The following is a 21,245-nucleotide window of genomic DNA, read 5'->3' as shown; positions in this document are numbered from 1 at the left end:
GGGTTTCAATCGATCGTACGTACCGTATTATTTCGGACATTTGACTCCGGCTACCGGTGCACGGATCGATAATACCTTTTAATTAAAGAGCCGTTTAATATATCCGTCCTTTGTCACATTATCAGCTTTCGTACAAATTTTATCCGATTCGTTCACGTATTTATTATAATGCGAGATACAGTGACAAGCGCGGCGACGTTCAAATATTAATTTCCCACCGAGACGCTCTGTCGCGAAAAAGCGGACAGCTGATTTTCCGTGTCTCTGTCTGTCTCTCTGTGCGATATGAGTTCGTGAACCTGATTCGCTGATGAAAAAATTCGACCGCGATATGTTCGAGATAAATTGTTCACTGTTTTCTCGTGACTGAAAGCAGTAAAATGATAGGGAAGTATTTTTATTTATTATTATATAGTGTGTATGGTTGGTGCTTTTGGTAGAACTGTTTTTATTAATAATTAGAAAAATTGAGATATAAGGGCGTTTTAATTTCAGTGATCTTTGTAATGTGATATAGTTAATTGATTCGGTGATTGTTCAGCGATTTTTTCTTTATAAAAATGAGCAAGTAAATTTTATTAAATTTATATATTATTTTATTATAATTTTTATATTATTGTTGTATATTATTATTAATATAATTCATTATATAATTTATTTATTATATTAAATTTGAAAACTGAGAAATTCTAACAATAAAAGAATTAACTAAACAACGAAGTAAATTCGTGACATAAAACAACAATTTAAATCATGATAAAAATCTAACAATACCTGCGAATTCCTATAAGATCCCTTCTTTTTCCATGATCCAAAAGCCATAATCAGCAATGCCTCGCCCATTATCGAACACTTCTTAGATCAAATTTCCAAGCAACGACGTTATTTCCGACGATTTCCGACGATTTTCGAGAAGCTCCGCAACGTCCTCGCGAATTTTCGCAAGTGTCCAATAAAGAAAAGAAAAAACACTCGAGGATCGCGTTGACGGGGGCGATGGCGCCGCGCGTGTAACGGCGCCGTTCGCCGCGCGTAATTCGGCGTAAAGCGTGGTGAGTAACTCTCGGTGCCGCCTTAAGTGTCCGTCGTATTTCCGACAATATAAAGCACGGGGGCGTCGCTCGTATGAAAGTCCCCGCGGCCGGGGCATTACGTCCAGGGGAGTCGTAACGCGTTGGAAATAATTTCGCAGCCGTGTAAAGAAGAGAGATAGAGAAATGGAGACAGAGAGAGAGAGAGAGAGAGAGAGAGAGAGAGACAGAGACAGAGAGGGGAATAGAGAAATAGAGAGAGAGAGAGAGAGAGACCGCGGCGAGATTTCAGCGTCTAAAAGCCGTGGCGGGCGCGACACCGACGAGCGGTGCCCGCCGCGAAATAAAGGGAGCCGGCGAATTAAACCGCGCGCGCGGTTTCCTGGGAACGAAGGACCGGCAGAAACAGAGGGAAAGGGGAAAGTGGTATTCGGCGCTGAACGTTCTCCTCGCTTAATATTCGGCGGGGTGATTCCGCCGTGAAGAAGAAGCCGGGCCCCCCGGTATCGCCGGTAAAAATCACGGCGCGGAAGCGTAACGCGCGAGACAAGAGGCGGATGAAGAGTCCACGTTTTCGAGGCCGGCTCCATCCTCTCTCTCTCTCTCTCTCTCTCTCTCTCTCTCTCTCTCTCTCTCGCCTCTCTTTCACCCCTCGTCCCGCCGTCATACGAGGTGAACTATGCTCCAAGTATTTAAACGTCGAGAGCACATCGTCGAAAGAGATAAAGGGGGCGGGGGCGGGATGGGGTGGAGGAGAGCGGCAGCTTCCGCTGAAAGAATTTCCGCGCGGAGCGTTGAATGGAGCGGCGCGCGAAGAGAAAGAGGGCGAAAGGATTAGGAGGCAGGTCGGAGGAGAAAAGGAGCTTACGGACTCCTCCTCCTCCACCCCCACCCCTCCACAGAGTTGAAAGTGCTGATCGTTTGGTGCCCTATTACCTGCAGAATAGAAAATTATCGCCGCAGCCGTGGCGAAACGCCGGCCATGCGGGAAAGCGGCCCACTCGCCGACTGTTTCAAATAATTTTCGCCGGCTCCGCGCGCACCGTCGCCCACCCCCTCTCAAACGCTTTATTAATACCGCCCGTTTCCGTCGTCGTTCACCCCCCCCCCCCCCTCCGCGTGGCCCCCGGATAAGCGGACTCTCTCCTCGTTTTTCCGCGGGCGAAACTTTATCGCCGGACGGCATGACCTCTCTGTTTTCCGCGACCGTTCGCGCGTCCCGAAGCCGGACGAATTAATCGCGGAAGCGAGGCACGGCGACGACGACGACATAACAGGATCCATAAGAGACTGATATTGAGTATACCACTTACAGTAGCGGTGAAAAATTTAAGACGACGAATTTAATTTCAATTATACACGTGTAATGTAAGTACTATCTTTCCAATCAGTTTCTTATTTTGGGATAATGAAGACAAATGCATGACCTTCTAATTCTCGAAGGCTCGTGTGTCTTAACGATTTTATATTAATTAAAGAATTAATATAATATTCTTAACGTGTCTAATACATGTAAAAATAAACAGCGCACAGTGATTTCTTCGACAAATATCAGCGATCTTCGCCGAAGAAAGTGGCACACAGCCGCGAGAAACGGCGCGAAAACGAGTCGTCGATTGTGTTCGACCGCGTTCCATCTCTCGCGCGCTCGACGGAGGCCGTCGAATCAAAACGAGGAGAGCAAGAACGGAGGTGGGGCGAGCACGCACGGATCGCGGGACGACAGCGAACGTACGACCAAAGAATGGCTGGCTGGTGAAAGCTAATCAATTTCCCGTTATCAGAAACGTTCGGAAATGGAAACGCGTCGCAATGGCCGCGGCGGCGACGGTGTGCCGTCTCGTAGCCTCCGTCGATACGGAGCGGCGTGACACGCGCGAGAGAGACCGTCTTCGCCGCCTACGTCGCGGCGACGCGTCCACGAAAATTTCCCGACGGTTAACTTCGAAAATTTCCCGACGGTTAACTTCGAAAATGCGTCCCGAGTACTTAGCCGAAGCCTTTGGTCAGAAGTGTCCACTTTCGGAGGCGGGGCGGTGGTGGCATCGGCAGACAGGGAAGCGGATCGGAGAAGCGGCGGCCGCCGCCGGGGCTCGTCGCTTTTCTTCTCCGTGAAACGCTTTCAGCGATAAAAGCGACCGGTGAATGGCCGCGCGCGCGCGCGCGAGGCGCCCCTCTCGCCCTCGCGCGGATCGACGGACGGCGAGGCGTCCACTCGATTCGCGCTCTCGCGACCTCGGAAAACGTTCAAGTTTTTCCTCCATTCACGACTCCGGAGGATTCAGGAGAGCGCCAGAAGCCAAGCCCCGCTTTGTCGAGGCGCTCCCCAATAAAGCTGGATTACGATGGGGCGGGGGGAGAGCAACTCGATGCATACGTGCACCCCTCCTCGCGCACCGATGTGTTTGCCGCCGTGAACATACCTTCGCGGCGGGAAACCGCTTCCGATCGCGATTTAGACCGCTCGGTATTGTACGCGGAGATTACGGCGCTCGCTGCTCGCATTTTTCCAGGATTTTGGGGGTATATTAACGCCTTACCGATCGGTCGTCAAAGTTTAGCCGGACGCGAAATTCTCGTTTCTGTGTTCGCTCGAGCGCTGACTCCGAGACACCGCGAAAATTGTTCCGTCGCGTCCAAGATAATGTTTGTACCGACTATGTTTCGATTTACGAAAAATTGTTGAACAGTGGAAACTGTTGTAGTATATATTCTAGTCACGAGAATCAATTTCGCATGTGTCATAGCATGCTTTGTTGCATGAAATGGAAATACAATGAGCCAGGACATTTAAAGACACATAACCTCGAAATATAAATCGATTGAATTTGCGTCACAACTGTATTAACAGTAACTTAAAACGGAGTCATAGAATATACTTAACCCTTTACCTTCAGAGACATTTCAACTTCAAGATATTTTTTCTAAAATATACTATTTCCATATTATACAATTTACTTTTTCAATTGAAACATTTTAAATGCAGGAAATTGATATTAAACATAAACGAACATCGCCGATTATAAGAATTATTTTCTCAACGTGATAGAACAATGTTTAGCTGTGCCTCGCAGCCACCTGCCGAGTGCAAAGGGTTAATATTTAACGGTAAGTTTGAGCAAACATGTCGGATGTTTCATTAGCGGAGTTACAACGACAAGCACGAATGCTCTCCGTGTGTATGCGGTATGAGAATGCGAGAGAGGCGTACCGATTACAATGTGTAATGTTCGACGCTGATGTTTATTGAAAGAGAGAGAGAGAGAGAGAGAGAGAGAGAGAGAGAGAGAGAGAGGGGGGGGGGGGGGGGGGGAAGGGGGCGAATTTACGCACAGTCGACTCAGATTGTACCGCTGGAAATCGACAAGTTTGCTCCGGGGTACTATTGTCGACTAAGGGCGGGCCGTTCTCTCCGATGCAATTTAACCAATAGCGTTCAAGGACGTAATATAATTAATATAGTTCGGGTGCGTGATACACACCGTCGAAACTTAATGTAATCGATTATGTAATATAGAGACTCAGTCGTTTCAGTTGTCATTAACACTAAATTTACGGAATTCGTCAAAATTTCGGGTTACCGAGTTGTTGAGGTTATGTTAATATTATTCAGATTTTAAAGATACAATTATGGCTTATTTATTCAACATATATATTATTACTTCCTAGTATAAATCCTTACTAAAGAAAATGATCCAGAAGGATCCACACATTATTAAATACAGGTACAGTTATATCATTTTCATATTTGTCTATTCTAAATTTCTATAATATGAAATATTTTTCGGATGTGCTATAATAGCGTGTGCTATCTTTATCTTTGGTAATGTAGATCGAATAGAGTCACGTTCTCCGGTTTAGTCCGACCAGCCCCTTTGTCCGATCAGCCGTTCGATATTTTTAGCCGGCGTCACGTTAATTAATTAATGTAATTAATTAATCCCTGCGTTGTTACGATTAAACAACAATGCCCGACATCTTCCGCGCGAAAGCCCCGATTATCCGGATAATGCGGCTGTACGATATCAAAATACTCTATGGCGCGAACCGATCAAACATTGCGTTACTTTACTTAGAGAGGATAATCGTGATTGCGCCGTATTAACCCTTTGCACGGTCGGGACTGTTTTAACTCGAAAATAAAGATGTTAGTTTCAGCGTATATAGTAGCTTTATTCGTTCTGCTTGATTTTATTCGACGCGTTCGCTTATGGAAGGCTTCTATTATTTCACTATTTATCGTCTGTATATATTTTAACCCTTTACGGTGGTATTAAAATTTTATATAGGCGTCATTCTGGAGTCAATTTTTGTTGAATAATAAATAAGTAATATGTACAGTAATAAGCAAAACAGAAGATTAAACAGAGAAAAGAGACAAAATTAATTAATTCTCTTTCGAAGCTAAAATGTAGTTTATATGCGATGTACAAAATGTAACACAATAACATATATTTTAATTTTATCTAAAAATGGAAAAGATAGATATCCTTGGTGACTGAGAATAATTAAAAAAATTCTTTCAAAAAGCTGTGCAGTAATTTTCAACGTCATACTAAAAGCTGAGAAAAAATGGTTAATAATAATTTTCCAATTCCTGTTTCGATTCTTTCGAAGTCGATAGCCTGCGTTTCCTATAGCCGAGTCATGCAAACCAGGATATATAGCATCAAATGGTCAGAGTGCCAGCAAAAGACAGCTTCCTCGAGGAAACGTCTTGACCCAACCGGAGCACGTGATCCGCACGTGACCAGCGGCGAGCCCGGTCGCCGCGACCGTGTCCCAGAACTGTTTGAACATCCGGCGTGCGTCGCGACCGGCAACAATCCCCGTTGGCCCGCAACATAATTGCCCGGCTGCTTAGACACAACATGTTCGCGTAGTCGAGAGGATATTATTGGTTACGCGACGCCGCCATTGTTTCCCCCCGATTATTCTATAATGCGTTAACAGCATATCCAGGCAGAGCCGCTATTGATCTAATTCCGAGTAATCAGCATCCGGGGAGCCATCCACCCGCCGAACATTCGCCTAATGGCATCCGACGCGAAGAAAGTTCCAGCGCACCGACCATCCAACCCCGTTTATTCCCTTCGATCTGTTGGTAACGAGGATCGCTGAATTACCCACATAACCGAAACAAAGGATACCGATCTTTTGCACACGCGTCATTCTGCATCCGAGCATCCCGCGTGTATAGTAAACGATCGTCCTGCATTAACCCTTTGGCTACGGCAGACTTTGCCACGGCCGTAGTTTTTCATTAGATATGCATTTCCCAGGAAGTACATTGAAATATTCAAAATATTGAATTCTATTACATTAAACTAATATTACTTGAAGTGAACAATAATTTTAAGCCTCTTTTTATAATATATAACATAAATATTACACAATATATAATTAATTAGATTTAATAATAAACGGGGGCGAAATTTGATCTTGACGCCTATCGGCGCCTACAGTACCTACTTACTACAAAACAATAGGAGAAAATAAACAGAAAAAAAATGGTTTTTAATACAAATATTTAGTATTTCGTCCGAAATCCATTATTTTTTATAACCTCAGCACATCATTTTGGCATTGAATCTATTAATTTTTCACATTTCTCTACTGTAATATTACAGTAAATGTTACAGTAGAGAAATATTGTCAATATCGTTGATTCAATAATGTTTACATTTAACACGCGAGCCTTCGAAAATTAGAGGGTCAAGCATTTGTCTTCATTATCCCAAAATAAGAAACTTATTGGAAAGATAGTACTTACATTACACGTGTATAATTGAAATTAAATTCGTCGTCTTAAATTTGTCACCGCTACTGTATATATACAACCTCTATGTAACACAAAAGGGTCTTACTAGCCCGTTAATAAAGAATAATAATAATTAATCACTTTTCTTCATAGTGCCTGGCGTCTAGTTCATTTACTTATACTCCTAAAATCACAACACGGTCCAACAAGTATCCCAATTCCATGTGAACGCGGCCTAAGGTCCGAGCAACCGAAACTTCCCGGTTTTTACCGAGCCGGTGCTAAAGCGACCGATAAAATTTCAGCGAAGCGCGCGGCGGCCGCATTGATTCCGCGACGGGTTCTCGCGCGGGCCGCCACGAATTACGCTAATTGAAAATTCCGCTAACGAGCGAGGAGCCGGCCGGTCTCAATCTATATACATACACCGCGCGGCAAAAAAAGAAGAACGGAGGGGAGGAAGAGCGCGCCGGGCGGCGAGGGGGGGAGGGGGGTAGTCGTCGTCTCCGTGATCGTGAATCGCGATTGAATTTAATCTGCTAAGAGTACATCTAATTACACGGTCGTTTCGATTACCCTTATCCTTGCCCGGTAATGAAAATGTACGGGCGGCCGGAACAGAACGGTGAACGAGGCGTGTGCGTGGTATTATCGTGGGTAACGAGTACGATTACCGCTCCGGACAGGGGGGACGTCGCGATAGCGTCTCCTCCGGACGCGTGCACAGGTGCGCCGGATTACAATTTCGTGGTTTTAAAAATTTCAGAAGGCGAAATGGTGGTTCAGAGAGAGAGAGAGAGAGAGAGAGAGAGAGAGAGAGAGAGAGAGAGAGAGAGAGAAATCTTGCCGGAACTCGTCGCACGTAACAACAGGGGCCGGTAGCCAGGAGGGGCCGCGGCTCGCATTACCTCGCCGTCGGCTAATAATTGACTTCCCCGGCAACTGTTTGTCGTTGAAAGTCAATGCTTAGTTATTCTATCAAGCCTGCGGCTCCCGAACCGCCGCGGAACACACCGGTCACGGACTCGCCGGTGCGCGCGCGCGCGCGTCGAAACCAGAACCGACAGGACCGCCAGCGCTCTGCCAGAGAAGGTTCCACGCGCGGCCCTCCTCCCTCCTGTATGCACTGGTATCACTCAATTATTCCTTCGGTATTACCGGATTATCAATGTGATAGTTGGCAGAGGCGCAACCGGCCAAAACCCGTCGACGCCGCTCCCGCCAACGACAATCTCCGTCGAACGCAAATCTACTTTGACCCCTCCTACCCCCTCCCCCGGCGCGCTCGCTCTGCCCGCCTCTCTCGCCTAATAGGTATATCACTGTTTGGGATCCCACTAATTACGAGCATCCGACGAAGATTACCCTCTGCATTAAGCACGCTGCGATTGTTACTTCGGCCAGGGTAATGATGATTACGGCAGCCGAAAACCTGTCAGGATTCACGGTGGTCTCCTCCTCGCTGCGGCGCCCGCCGCCGCCGCCGCCGCGGCCGTGATTGCGGCACGCCGCCCCGTGATACGCGGTGTCTCGCAACGAAATCCACTCTGACGTTGCCAGGACTCTCGTGCTTGTTAATTCGATCACGTGACAGCGGGCCCCCGCGGGACGGTTTTTTTCGTTGAGATCGTTACTTTCTCTTTGCTCGATTTTTCTTGATAATTTTTGTGGACTCAAGAGAAACTTGAGATGAGATGTTCTTTTCTTTTTTAAAGGTTTCACTTTTATTTGTGATTTTATATTGTCTTTTATGGAAAATTGTTCTGAGGGTTTTCGTGCACAGTGATTTTGATTAATGTACATACTAATTTTCGAATGTACTAATTTCTTAGAATTGAATAGAACGAGGTGAATTTGTTTTTAAATTATAGAGAGTCTACTTTCCTAAATAATTACCGGAATACCTCTTTTTTTAGTTTTTCCTATTACTTAATATAATTTTGATTTCTTAAATTTTTAATTTAATCTTATAACGAGAATTTTAAAAATGCATTTTGTGTACACCGGGAGCTTTGGTCTGTCTATTACTAAAGAAATAAATAAGTAAACGAATATTCTCGTCGACAATCTTGGAACGATAAATGGCTCGTGCGCGGTCGTATCACGCGGATTGATAATTAAAGCAGTTGACTCGCGGTACCTCGTTTCTCCGCGTTCACCAAATTTCTTGAACCAACGATGTGTATTTATCTGTCTCATTTGCATAATTGGACCTGATATTGTGGTCACGTGGTCGGGACTGTGCGTACGTCGCCGCGCGTGGTCTTGTTTGTCCTCTCGATTAATATAATATCCGGTCGTCTGTTTGCCACGCCATTATTATTGGCATAATTATACAAACGCGAAGCTTGTCGTAAACGCGAATAATATTGTACAAACGATTGCCCGTGTTCCAAATCCCGTCCATATTTCAAACAAACGCGACAAATTCGCGCCGCACGGTAACTTTTAATGCGCCTTGTCGAGCTGTACGTGTACTCTTGCAAAAACTACCATTTATATTGTACAGTATACATTCCTTAACTAGGCAAATATCGCTAGCAATATATTTTTACATTGTTTACTTTATTGACCGGTCATTTGGCCGTAAATGTTTCTATTATTATAACGCGATTGATATATATTTCTATTTTCATAACACTGGCGTCAAACTTATTCAGTCTTAATCAATCTTATCTATTTTAATTTTTCGTTTATTTTATTAATCGCCGAAGACATCTCGTATCTAAAATATTCGAGCTCGCGGTACCTGTGAAATTTCGTTTTCTGTTATTATTTCATTGATTTTATTAATCGTGAGAGGTGTCTAAACTACAGACGCCTGGTCACTATACCTGACATAACCCAACCACACAGACAACTCCAACACAAAAACCTCTCTCCAATCGCTACCTCCGTATAAAAAATTCCACGTCAACAACGCATCGACTCTCTAAACACTCTCCCAAAGAAATGAACGAGGGTCGAGATCGAACACGGGAAGGGGGGGAGTAGTACACGGTGTCAACCCCCTCTACTTTCTAAATCGCAGAGAGCGGTCGCACGCGGCGCCGGTGATATGCAAGCCCCGAAACGAGCCCACTAGAGACAAGAATTCCGTCCGTAGGAGAGGAGCATTTACTATGTACTCCCGGTCGACTATAGAAAGCCGGCCACTCACGCGGTAGTGGTATCAGTAATGCAGCTACCGCTAAGCGACCGCACAGGACCCACTCCGTCCCGATGAAAAGCACACGTGTACGAAATTTGTATCCCCGAACTCCCGAACAGCCCATTGAAACGGGTGTGCAGGAGGGTGATCCTCCCCGTCCTCGTCGTCGCCGTAATCTACCCTCTTTTTCCCTCCGGAACTCGTGTACAGGGGACTTTGGGTAGCTACGGCCGAAGATCCTCTCGAAGTAATCCATCCTTAAAATAAGCCTGCGAGGGGAAAGACGGCTGCGGTCGCCTCTCCGTGTCTGGGTGTAGGTGTAGCTCTCTCTCTCTCTCTCTCTCTCTCTCTCTCTCCATGTGTAGGTGTAGCTCTCTCTCTCTCTCTCCCTCTCTCTCTCTCTCTGTATATGTAGCTCTCTATCTCTATGTGTATAGCTCTTTCCTTCGCACTCGTCCTCCCTGAGCCAGGAACGGATCGAACGAGAGGATCTACCCCCCGGTGCAAGAAACGGTCGGGGATGCCACCAAACGGAGAACCCTCGTCCCTCTATATCCAGCCGGTTCAGTCCGATGAACCGTTAAAAATGGTCACAGCCAGCCGGAGGCTGCCTCCGCGGTTCGCGTCGCCGCGTTTCCACGCGATACCCGAGTTCAGAATTTCGGGGACACGACAGTTTATATATCGGTGCTCGCACTTTTGCTCATTTTTCTGCGGGGAATCGTCGTCGTCGTCTTCGTGTGTCGCTCGCTCGCTCGCGAGCCAAGCTCATGAAAATTGGAGTTCGGGGTTCGGTTGTCCGCGAAGCGTTAAGGAAAAGACGCCGCCTTAATCGATGGATATTTTCGTGCCCAGGTCGATGTAAAAGAGACGGTGAAGAGAGGGTAGGGCGATGTCTTTATAAATTTTATTTATCGATGGCTGTATTTCTTGTAGAAATGTGGTGCTTTTTAGATATTTGGATTTTAGCCTTTGGAGTCGTCAGGGTTGTTTTAACTAGAAATACTAAATATTTTTTTTAAATTACGGTGCTTCCATTTTATATAATCTATTACATTTTAAATGTTAAAATGGAATAAAGGATCAACCGCTCCTAATAATTCCTTAGGAATTGAATTTTGTGACTCGTGCAATAATTAACAGGCTCTTAACAATTTTTTTATTGTAAAGAAATTTGATAAAATTTTAACTAGAAATCCAAAATATTTTCTTAAATTTACAAAAAATTTATAAATAAATAAATAGTATAATAGTAAAACTATATAATAACAATATATCTACTAGTAAGTAAAACGATATAATAATAATATATAATATTTACCAGTAAGTAAAGCAATATAGTAACAAATAACATATTTATCAGTAAATAAAAGAATCTAATAACAACATATTTAGCAGTAACTAAAATAACATAATAAATAATATATTTACCATTAAATAAATCAATATAATAGTAACGTAGTCAACAATTGCCAATAAGTAACAAATTTACCACCACCGTTCCCAATAGAAACGTATGACGACACCGAGCCGTCCTCGCACCGAAGGACTAAAATCCGCAGCGAACCATCCGCTCGTAAGACCCCGGAGGGGGCCTATCACGGCCGGTTGACCGGCGACGACGAGAAGACGTTGCCAATTCCGCGGGACGTTTACACGCGGATCGCGCGACACGCGGAAGCCTGGGCATGACGAATGGATCGCGTCGGGTGATTACTCGGATACGGGAGAGGAGAGCGCAGACACGGCCGCGGGTGTAGGGACCGGGTTGATCCACGATTCCGCGTGCGCGCCGTTTGAGACCGTGCCAAAAACGGTCCGAGGCCACACGGTCCGCCGGCGTCAATGAACGCGAAAATCGCTGTAAATCGTTTCCCGGGCCAGCGGAGCTCGACGACCGGAGTAATTCGCCCGTTGGATACCCTCGGACCCCCCCGAGGCCCCCCTCGATCTCGTAATAAAAGTTACATCGACACGCGACGAGCAATGTTTATTCCGCGTCGCGACGCGCCGATGAAAAAATAATATCGACGGAAATGTTAGACCGTCGTTCCGTCGGCGGGCGTAACCTTTGTTTAGTTTTCGCATGGCACCAACGGGGAGCCACCGGCATTTACCCGATAATTTTCGCATGGCACCAACGCGGAGCCATCGGCACTTACTCCATAGCTTTCTCATGGCATCAACGCGGAGCCACCGGACGTCGCAGCTTGAAAACACGGCAAGGGTTTAAGTTCGACTGTTATTCCTCTCTTTAAAATCGTATTAAAATTCTGTTCTCTTGCAATCGATATTTAATCGCTCTGGTAAATGTAGACAAAAATGACGAAAAATATAAATATTCGTCATATAAATATAAATATCTATATATACATAATAATTACATAAATCGCGCACTATTACGAAATCCTCAAGGCGTCAAGCGGACACCGGAGGCCAGAAACACCGTGAAACATTCGTATTCCGCTAGAATGGCAGCCGGTTCTGTCGCGAGCCCGTAAATCGGCAGTTTAGCAATGAATAACGCAGCGCGCGGCGCCCTGTGTGGGTTTTTGAGCAAATTGAATATTGCATGGCACATGGTCGCCCGGCGTTGTTGGTATAAACCACCGTAGGGGGCGGGGCGGGGGACCACAGTGATCAATATTTTATGAACAGTATCTCCATATACGTACCGTAGTTTATAACAATACGCGTAGCTGAGTGACCTATTTCAGTGGGCCGACCAATCGCGCGACAATCGTTCCGCGGTCCGAAAACCGTCGCGTTCGAATCGGGTTTAATAACCCAACGATAATTACTCTAGCTTCGTCCACGTCCTTGCGGGCCGGCAACCCTTTAGCGATCGACGACCGTCAGACACTCGCGGATGATCTGCGCGAACGTTGTCTAATTATTCGCGCGCGACGAAATATCCGCGTTTAACCCTTTGCGCTCGGAGCCATTTTAACTGTAAATCTGAAATAATTTTTCTGATTCGTGGCATTTCCATTCTATTTAACAAAATAAATTTGTATGCATACATAATTTATTCTTGCGACTCCTGCCAACAGTTTTACTACTTGACAATTTTTCAAATCTAAAACTTTTTATTGTTACAAAAATTATTTTGCAACGTAATAGAATAATTTTAGTGGTGCCTCAGAGTCACCACTCGATAATAAATAATAATAATAATAATAATAATAATAATAATAATAATAATAATAATAATAATAATAATAATAATAATAATAATAATAATAATAATAAAAAGAAACGGCAATCTCGCACTGGTTTTTTTGGTAAATCGAGCATCGCGCGACAGCCGCGAGCGATTAAAGCGCGCTCGCCTTCCCGAATCACGCCTTAATCGGCGCGAGCCGCGGAGACGGCGACCGCCGGCGCGCGACGGTAATCAAATCCGGCCGCGGGCAATAAATATTAATGGAAAAACCAGCGGGCTCGAAAATGAAAAGGAATTAACCGGCGGATTAAAATCGGCGATGAGCCCCAAATTGGATATTGTCCGCGGGCGTTATGGTTCTTGTGGATCCCTTTTGCGGCGGGATCGATCTACCATGTAGGAGCGTGACTTGCGTTTGTGTGTATGTGTGTATGTGTGTGTTTGGCCGTGGCCGCCGATGAAAATCACTCGAACGCGGATATCCGCTGACCGTCGAACAACCGCCGCGGATATTCCGGTCACGCGCGTATCAGAGAGATACGATATTGTTAGGCGGAATTTCGTTCCTTTTCCCCGGGAACGTCTCGGACTCCTGGTCGGCCGGCATCTTAAGCTCCCGGCGTTTTCCATTCTGCCGCGGCAATGGAGCAAATTGCACGAGGGACCTTTACAAATGATCACCGTCGAATTTTCTCGGTCGACCCACCCCGGCCGCCGAGAATCGCGCCGGATCCGACGAGAAACATCGCTGGGAATAAGTCGCGCACGGGATGCGCCGTTTTTCGGCAGCGTGGGTAATCTGGTGGGCACGGGGAGCTGTTCTACTTAATCCGTTTACTGGGCTCGGTGTTTTAGTCGCGATGAGTCAGGACTATTTCGCGGTAGAATTAGACTGTGCCTCTCCTAATCAAGGGGTTTTAAAAGAGTTTATTTGAGCCTAGAAACTACCCCTTTAATTGATAGCGACCGCGGAATATTTTTAAATTATTTGCTATTTTTTGGAAATAATAAATAATATTTTACAATATCTCCAGCTCATGCGCCCTAATGAAAATGTTTTAGAAGAGTATAGTTAACCTAGAAACCTCCCCTTGAATTGCTAGCGTCTACAGAATATTTTTAAATTGTCTGCGATTTTTTAGAAATAATAAATAATATTTGTGCGTGTTTGTTAATAAAGATTATAATATCTCGAAATAACGATATGAAAATTATCAAAATCTTGATTGTGGAAATTTCAATCACATTATTGGTTAATTATTAAGAAGTGCACCCCTATAAGTATAATTTTGTTTTCTTCCTGGGCACGTTTCTAATGGTCTCGCTGTATTTATTAAATTAACAATATCTCGCTAACCCATGCCCCCTAATCAATATTCTTTAAAACAATATACTCAACCCTAAAACCATCCCTTAAATTACCAGCGTCCACAAAACATCCTCAAATTATCTACAATTTTTCAGAAATAATAAATGATATTTTTGCATCTTCATATTTTAATAAAATACCATCAACATAGGAGAACATTATCAAAACCTCTACCGGGGAAATTTGGATCGCGTTATCGGTGATTTAATTATATTAATGAGCGCGCCCCCCATAAGTACGATTTTGCTTCCTTCCTGACGGCTCGTTTCTAATGGACTCGCCGCATTTATTAAATTAACAACCTCGCCCCGGCACCATTCGTTTCGGCGCTGTTTCCATAGCAGCGATATTTCACCGAATGCAACGGCGTGTCCTTTCCGTGAATTATTAAACAAATGCGCCCTACCGAACATCACACACCGGGGTGGACCTCCGTGTGTTCATCGTAAATTAACTTATTTGTCTCCGTTACAAGAGGCGGACCGGCCGCTGATGCGACATTGCCATTACCTCGAGAATTATGAATTCATGTAAAACGAAGTTACATTATCCAAATGCATTATGCATATCTAATCATGGCGAAATTAGGAGCCGCTGGTAATTAATGCGTTCTTTCTTTTCGTCGCCTTTTCACGAAGTACTGTCGATATTAAGAATAATTAGAAATAAAATAAATAAACGTAAGAGAAAGTTATTGATATTTTGCAGTTTTATAGCAAAAGAATTGACCTTTCGAACAAAATAAAGTCGAAGTATATAAGTCGCTTAGTTTTCTTTTTATATTGTTTTAAATTGTCTTGTTTGCAGCAGTGCTGCTCCACTTTGAACTTCGGTGTTTATTGTAAATTAACTTATTTGTCTCCGTTACAAGAGAGGACAGTCACCGATGAGACATTGTCATTGCCTCTAGAATTTATGTAAAACGAAATTACATTTCGCAACTGCATTATTCATATCTAATTACAGCGAATTTAGAAGCCGCTAGTAATTAATACATATTTTCTTCTCGTCGCCTTTTCACGATGCATTGTCGATCCTAAGAACAATTACAAATAAACTAAGTAAACGTAAGACAAACTTATCGACATTATACAGTCTTACAACAAAAGAACCGATCTTTCAAAAGTAATCTCGAATTACATAGGTCACTTTTCTCTTTATCTCGTCCTAAATAACCATCCCGTTGACATCGGTGCTGCTCCACTTCGAACTATTTTTCTATGACGCCCCCGACTCGGCCCGCTCCGCCAAACACAATAAAGAGACGGCGACGTACGACAACAGCGATAATGATGCCCCTAATGACCATTCGCGTCCAATACCGCGATTAAATTACCACATTGTCATCGGCGGCATTGTGTCGCGCGGATCGATCCGGTCCTTCACGGATATTCGATTTGTCATCGCGCACCGATGCCCGACGTCGCGTTATCTAATCTGTTTGCTGGGAAATTCGAGGAACTCGGAACGGGGATTGCGCAATAACCGTCTTATTATGCGAAGAAATCGAACGCGACGGTGTAGCGGGGCGGCCCGTAAAGATCCCGCGAATCGGGTTTCCGCGATACGACTTCATATTTCCAGTTCAGCTAGGCCGTTATGGCATGTAAAGCCGTAGGTACGTACATGCAGGTACGTATATCCCGTATTTCGAATAACTTCGACGGGGAGCTGGCACGTCCCAGCCACGGAGGATCCGGTCTGCTCGTCTTTCGGTTCATAAGCGTAATGCCGACGGCGTTCGACGCGCGGGTTTGATGCGAGAGTTGGACGCGGTTTGATCTAAGAGTTGGACGCGGTTTGATCTAAGAGTTGGACGCGGTTCGATCTAAGAGTTCGACGTGGTTCAATCTAAGAGTTCGACGCGGTTCGATCTAAGAGTTCGATGCGGTTCGATCCTAATAGGATGCGGTTCAATATGAGAGTTCAATGCGGTTCGAAGTAAGAGTTCGACGCGGTTCGATCCGAGAGTTTAACGCGGTTCGATCTAAGAGTTCGACGCAGTTCAATCTAAGAGTTCAACGCGGTTCGAAGTAAGAGTTCGGCGCGGTTCGATCTAAGAGTTCGACGCGATTCGATCCGAGAGTTCAACGCGGTTCGATCCAAGTATGACGCGGTTTGATCTATGAATACGACGCGGTTTGATCTAAGAGTTCGTCGCGGTTCGATCCAAGTATGACGCGGTTCGATCTAAGTATAACTTCGTTTGATCTAAGAGTTCGACGCGGTTCGATCCAAGTATAACTCGGTTTGATCTAAGAGTTCGTCGCGGTTCGATCCAAGTATGACGCGGTTCAATCTTAGAGTTCGACGCGGTTCGATCCAAGTATGACGCGGTTCGATCTAAGTGTAACTCGGTTTGATCTAAGAGTTCGACACGGTTCGATCCAAATATGACGCGGCTCGATCCAAATATGACGCGGCTCGATCCAAATATGACGCGGCTCGATCCAAATATGACGCAGCTCGATCCAAGAGTTCAACTTGGTTTGACGCAATAGTTCAACGCGGTTCGACGCAATAGTTCAACGCGGTTCGCCCTAATACTTCCACGCGATTCGATCTCCACCCCGGAACACCGATTCAAATGCGTCTCGCGTCCCCGAAAGGACGCGACTCCGCGAACCGAAATCCCGCGGCTGTCGCGCGCCGGTGTCTCGTCTCATCCGGCAAACGTCAGCGGTCCGGCGACCGGTTAATACGCGGGAGACCCGCTCTCGAACTGATTTGCACGGGCGACGACATGCCGCCGTCGCGGCGGGAACCATCACGAAAATGAAATTTTCGACGGTCCGGATCGCCGGGCGAAGTTCGTTTGCTCGACACTTCGCGCGACGCGTTCCGACCGATCCAAGCAGCACTACTACTACTACTACCACTACTACTACTACTACTACTGCTACATACTACTCCTCCTCGGGTTTCATTCGTCGCTCGAACGGAGAGGCGGTATCCTGTCGACGACACTGGAAACACCGGAATCCGGTTCCACGACCTTTCCTCTTCGCGCTTAATTACCGGCTTCAGACGGGCTCCGTCCGATTCCCAGGGTATTATTGGATCCTTATGCGTCCGCGGGCCTGGCGAACGATATGAGAGGTGAAGGATTTAGTGGAAAGCGGATACATCGTTTCGCGTAATTTTCATTTACTCATGGAGAGATTTTATTTGATACTGTTTCAAGGTATTTGGATTATTTTTATATGTTTTAGGGGTGAGTTTCCGCCGTTTCACAAAAGTAGCGCTACTAGTATGTTATGGTTGAAATTGTCTGTTGTGAAACGTTATGTCGCAAGATTAGACATCTGGCAACAATTTGTAAATTTTCTACATATTGTAGTTATAAGAATACCGATTGTAATATACAACTTTTACTTACAGGGAAACGAATTTTGTTAAATTGTTCCAAAAACAAAATCCCTCCGACATAAAACAGATTATAAAACGATAATATATTATATATATAATATTATTATTATTATTAATATTATTATTATTGTTATTATTATTTGTATTATATTTGTTCCAGGTGCGTTGGCTAGTCTATTGCTACTTACGGAGAACCGTGTAATATTGAGGCAGTTCTTTTGCGAGACGAGTTTTGTGAGTGAGTAGAAAATATAAGTAAATTGCTTTAATAATTGAGAATAATCACACCATCGTAAAGGGTTAAAGCAGAACACAATACGTTTCTTTTTCAATACGTTTTTAACAAAAGGCACAATCCGAACAGCTTGATCAATAATAAAAAACTAAAACATAGCAATAATTTATTATAGCTAATTCTGTCAAATCTCTTATACTGTACCAGTAATAATAAATTAATTAATGCTGACCCTACCAGTCTCTAAAAAGAATTTAAAAGAAAGAAGAAAAGTAATATAAATACCACGAATTAAATCGACTCAAATTTGTCCTAGTCCTTAACAATAACCCACGCCAAGGTAAGAAAACTATAATCAACAATCCTTAGCAGAACTATCTTTATAACTTCAACAATTAAAAAACTGCAAACTATATAAACAATATCCTAGTCACTTAGCAAAACCATTTATCCCATATATAATATAATCCTATAATTATTTAACCCTTTGACGGTAGATGATCTAACGCTAAAAGGACAATACCTGCAAAAACAACCACCCGAAACTCACCAAATTATTTCAACAAAAGAACAATCGCTTCTTGCAACCATAAAAAAGGAAACCACGGCAAACTTATGCCAGCCGTTTGTAAATCGTGATTGATAATCGATCGTGGCGACGGTCGAGCGAACAGAACCATCGAGCTGCAGAATTCTCGCGCGTCGGCGTCCCGCGTTATTTACACTTCCGCCGGCGTGGATCGCGGCGTAGAGCCGTGGGTGAGCGCGCGCGCGCGCGCGTGGGCCGCGGCCACGGAACGAAGGGAAAATTGTAAACAAAAAAGGGCTGAACGGTCGGCGGGGAGTCGCGTTATTTACACGGGCCCCTGGCACTTGACACCGTCAGTCTCGTTTCGCCCGGTCGTCGCGCGGAACACAGGGGATTCGATTTCGCTCGGCACCGGCGTGGATGCGCGCGGCAGAGAGCGAGAAAGAGAGAGAGAGAGAGAGAGCCGCAAGTAAATTACGCCCGGCGAAGTAATAAACTAGAGTGCACACGGGGTTTAGGCGGCGGCGGCGAGCGACAACGTCGGAACGCGCGCTCTCTCCGCTCGGCGAACGCTCTCTCCGCTTCGCGCGGCCGCGCTTCCAATGAATAATCGTCGCAGACCCTCTCGAGCCTATTGGAGCAGTCGATGACTGCTGACTTTATCCCCGTCGTGATCGAAAAACGTTTCGCGGAACGGCCGCAAGAAAAGAGGAGGGGGGAGTAAACGCGACGACGACCGAAGAAAGGCGAGCCTAGCCGGAAAAATCGGTTGGTAAAATATCGAAGAGTTTGCTCCTTGTGCCGCGCTCCTGGTTCTTTGAACTGCCTAATCAAAATTTTTCAAAAGGGTATGCTCAATATTAACACATTAAAGGCGGGTGATCTTGACTCGTTTTTCGTCCTAGAGCGGGCGCTATTTTGTGTAATCATAAATTTAGTCTTACAAAAGTTTATTTAAACTCTTAAAACTACAAGAAATATTAAAAAGGAACTAAAAACTAATAAATCGTATTACTACGATTCCCGCCTTTAAGCCACAATCGAGCTAATATCGTAGTACTACGACTCCCGCCTTTAATGTGTTAATTTCGTTTCGACGCTCCGCGCGTCGAATGGATAATCGTCGCAGACCATCTCGAGCCTATTCGAGCAGTCGATGACTGCTGACTCCGTCGCGATCGAAAAGCGTTTCGCGGAACGGTCGCAAGAGAAGAGAACAAGGGAGAGAAGGATGGGGAGAGGGGAGTGGGGAGTAAACGCGAGGACGACTGATCCGGAGAAAACCCGGCCGGAAAAAGGAGCGACGTGAAATACCCGTATGGCAAAGTATCGAAGAGTTTTGCTTCTCGTGCCGCGAGCGGCGGCTCTCGTTCGGCTGGCGTCGCTCTCTTGGTTCTTTGACCTTTGAACCGGAAATAAAGACCGAACGGTCCACGGCGGGGCGCCCACCGCGGCGGCCACCACCGTGATCTCGCCCGGTTGCGGAGAGACGACGGCGGCGGCGGCGGCGGCTTGTCTCGTTTCCGACGCTATTCGACGGAGACCGAGAGTGGCTGTTAACGTGTATGCGCCGCGCGACAAGGCGGTCGTATCGCGCGCGCTCGCCGAGGCCGGACGGAAAAATCCTTTGAAATCGGGGGAAGAGAGAGAGAGAGAGAGAGGAAAATTCATTTCAGCATTTCCAGTTGAAAATGGCATGGCATATGCGAAAAGGAGTTTCGGCGCGCCGCTGGGATATTGGTTCCCGTACGCGCCCGCGAGCTTCGGCCGACGACGACGACGACGACGACGGCGACGTCGCTCTGTGCTCGCTGCTCTCGAAAAAGGAATGTCGCATACCGATTTGATATTGGCGCGTCCTACATGCGCCTTCCACGCCGCAAACAATTTACGAAACGTTCCGGGCGAGTCTTGAATAGCGGTGGGGATCATCTGTGCGTTAAATAGAGTCGACGCCGGGGGAACGATGCTAGTTTTACCACTGTTTTAGGGGTGCTGGGTGCTGTCTTGAGTTCCTTTTGTATAGAGCGATTCTTTGCAGTGATTTCCTGTTAATTCTTTTACAGTTATATTGGTAATTATGTAAAGTTGTTTATAAATAACAAAATGTATGTTATTAGAATTATAAATTAATTATGGGAATAATTAATTTTTAAACACTATTAGATCTATAATTAGAACTTTTATTATTTAAAGAAAGGAATAAATTACGTCCTTTCTATTTGAGATATTTCAGGCAACTAACACGAATCAATTCAGGAAAAGCAATAACGATCAGAAGAGATTCAATAAACCATCGCATGCCTTCACATCTTAAACATATTCGGTGGTAAATAAATAAACCATCCATTTGATTGATCTTTGCATTCAACTTATTTGTTGAAATTCAACATATGTGAAATAGATAATTTATATTTGATGTTTATTAGCCTGTACTTTAACGATTGAATGTTGGCAATGCAAGTTTTGCAATTATTCTTTTGGGGGTACTGGTTCTTGTATGATTGATTTCTCTTTATGTACAGTCAACCCTTTATAGTTGGTACAAACTTGTTCATGAATAATAAGTTGCAGCTAGATCATTTATATTTGTCGTTTGATAATATTTATTTTAAGATTTGAAGAGGGGAACTG

The 21,245-nt window shown here is 44.9% G+C and overlaps 1 protein-coding gene across 4 annotated transcripts in view; it reads left to right on the top strand.

Moving 5' to 3' along the window:
• The window catches only part of Kek5 (leucine-rich repeat, immunoglobulin-like domain-containing kekkon 5 protein), a 653,304-nt gene that overhangs the window by 119,506 nt on the left and 512,553 nt on the right, over nucleotides 1-21,245 (top strand). For 2 of the 4 annotated variants that reach the window (XM_078188226.1, XM_078188258.1), the window contains exon 2: nucleotides 18,008-18,085. The exons of the other annotated variants lie outside the window; for them this stretch is intronic. The gene's annotated coding sequence lies outside the window, so the exon portion shown is untranslated. The remainder of the gene's footprint in view (nucleotides 1-18,007; nucleotides 18,086-21,245) is intronic. 4 annotated transcript variants of the gene reach the window in all.

This window comes from Augochlora pura, chromosome 2 (genome assembly GCF_028453695.1).
Source record: "Augochlora pura isolate Apur16 chromosome 2, APUR_v2.2.1, whole genome shotgun sequence".
In the NCBI taxonomy this organism is placed as follows: Eukaryota; Metazoa; Arthropoda; class Insecta; order Hymenoptera; family Halictidae; genus Augochlora; species Augochlora pura.
The sequence above is the reverse complement of the archived record's forward strand: the minus strand, read 5'-3'. Positions and strand labels throughout refer to the sequence as shown.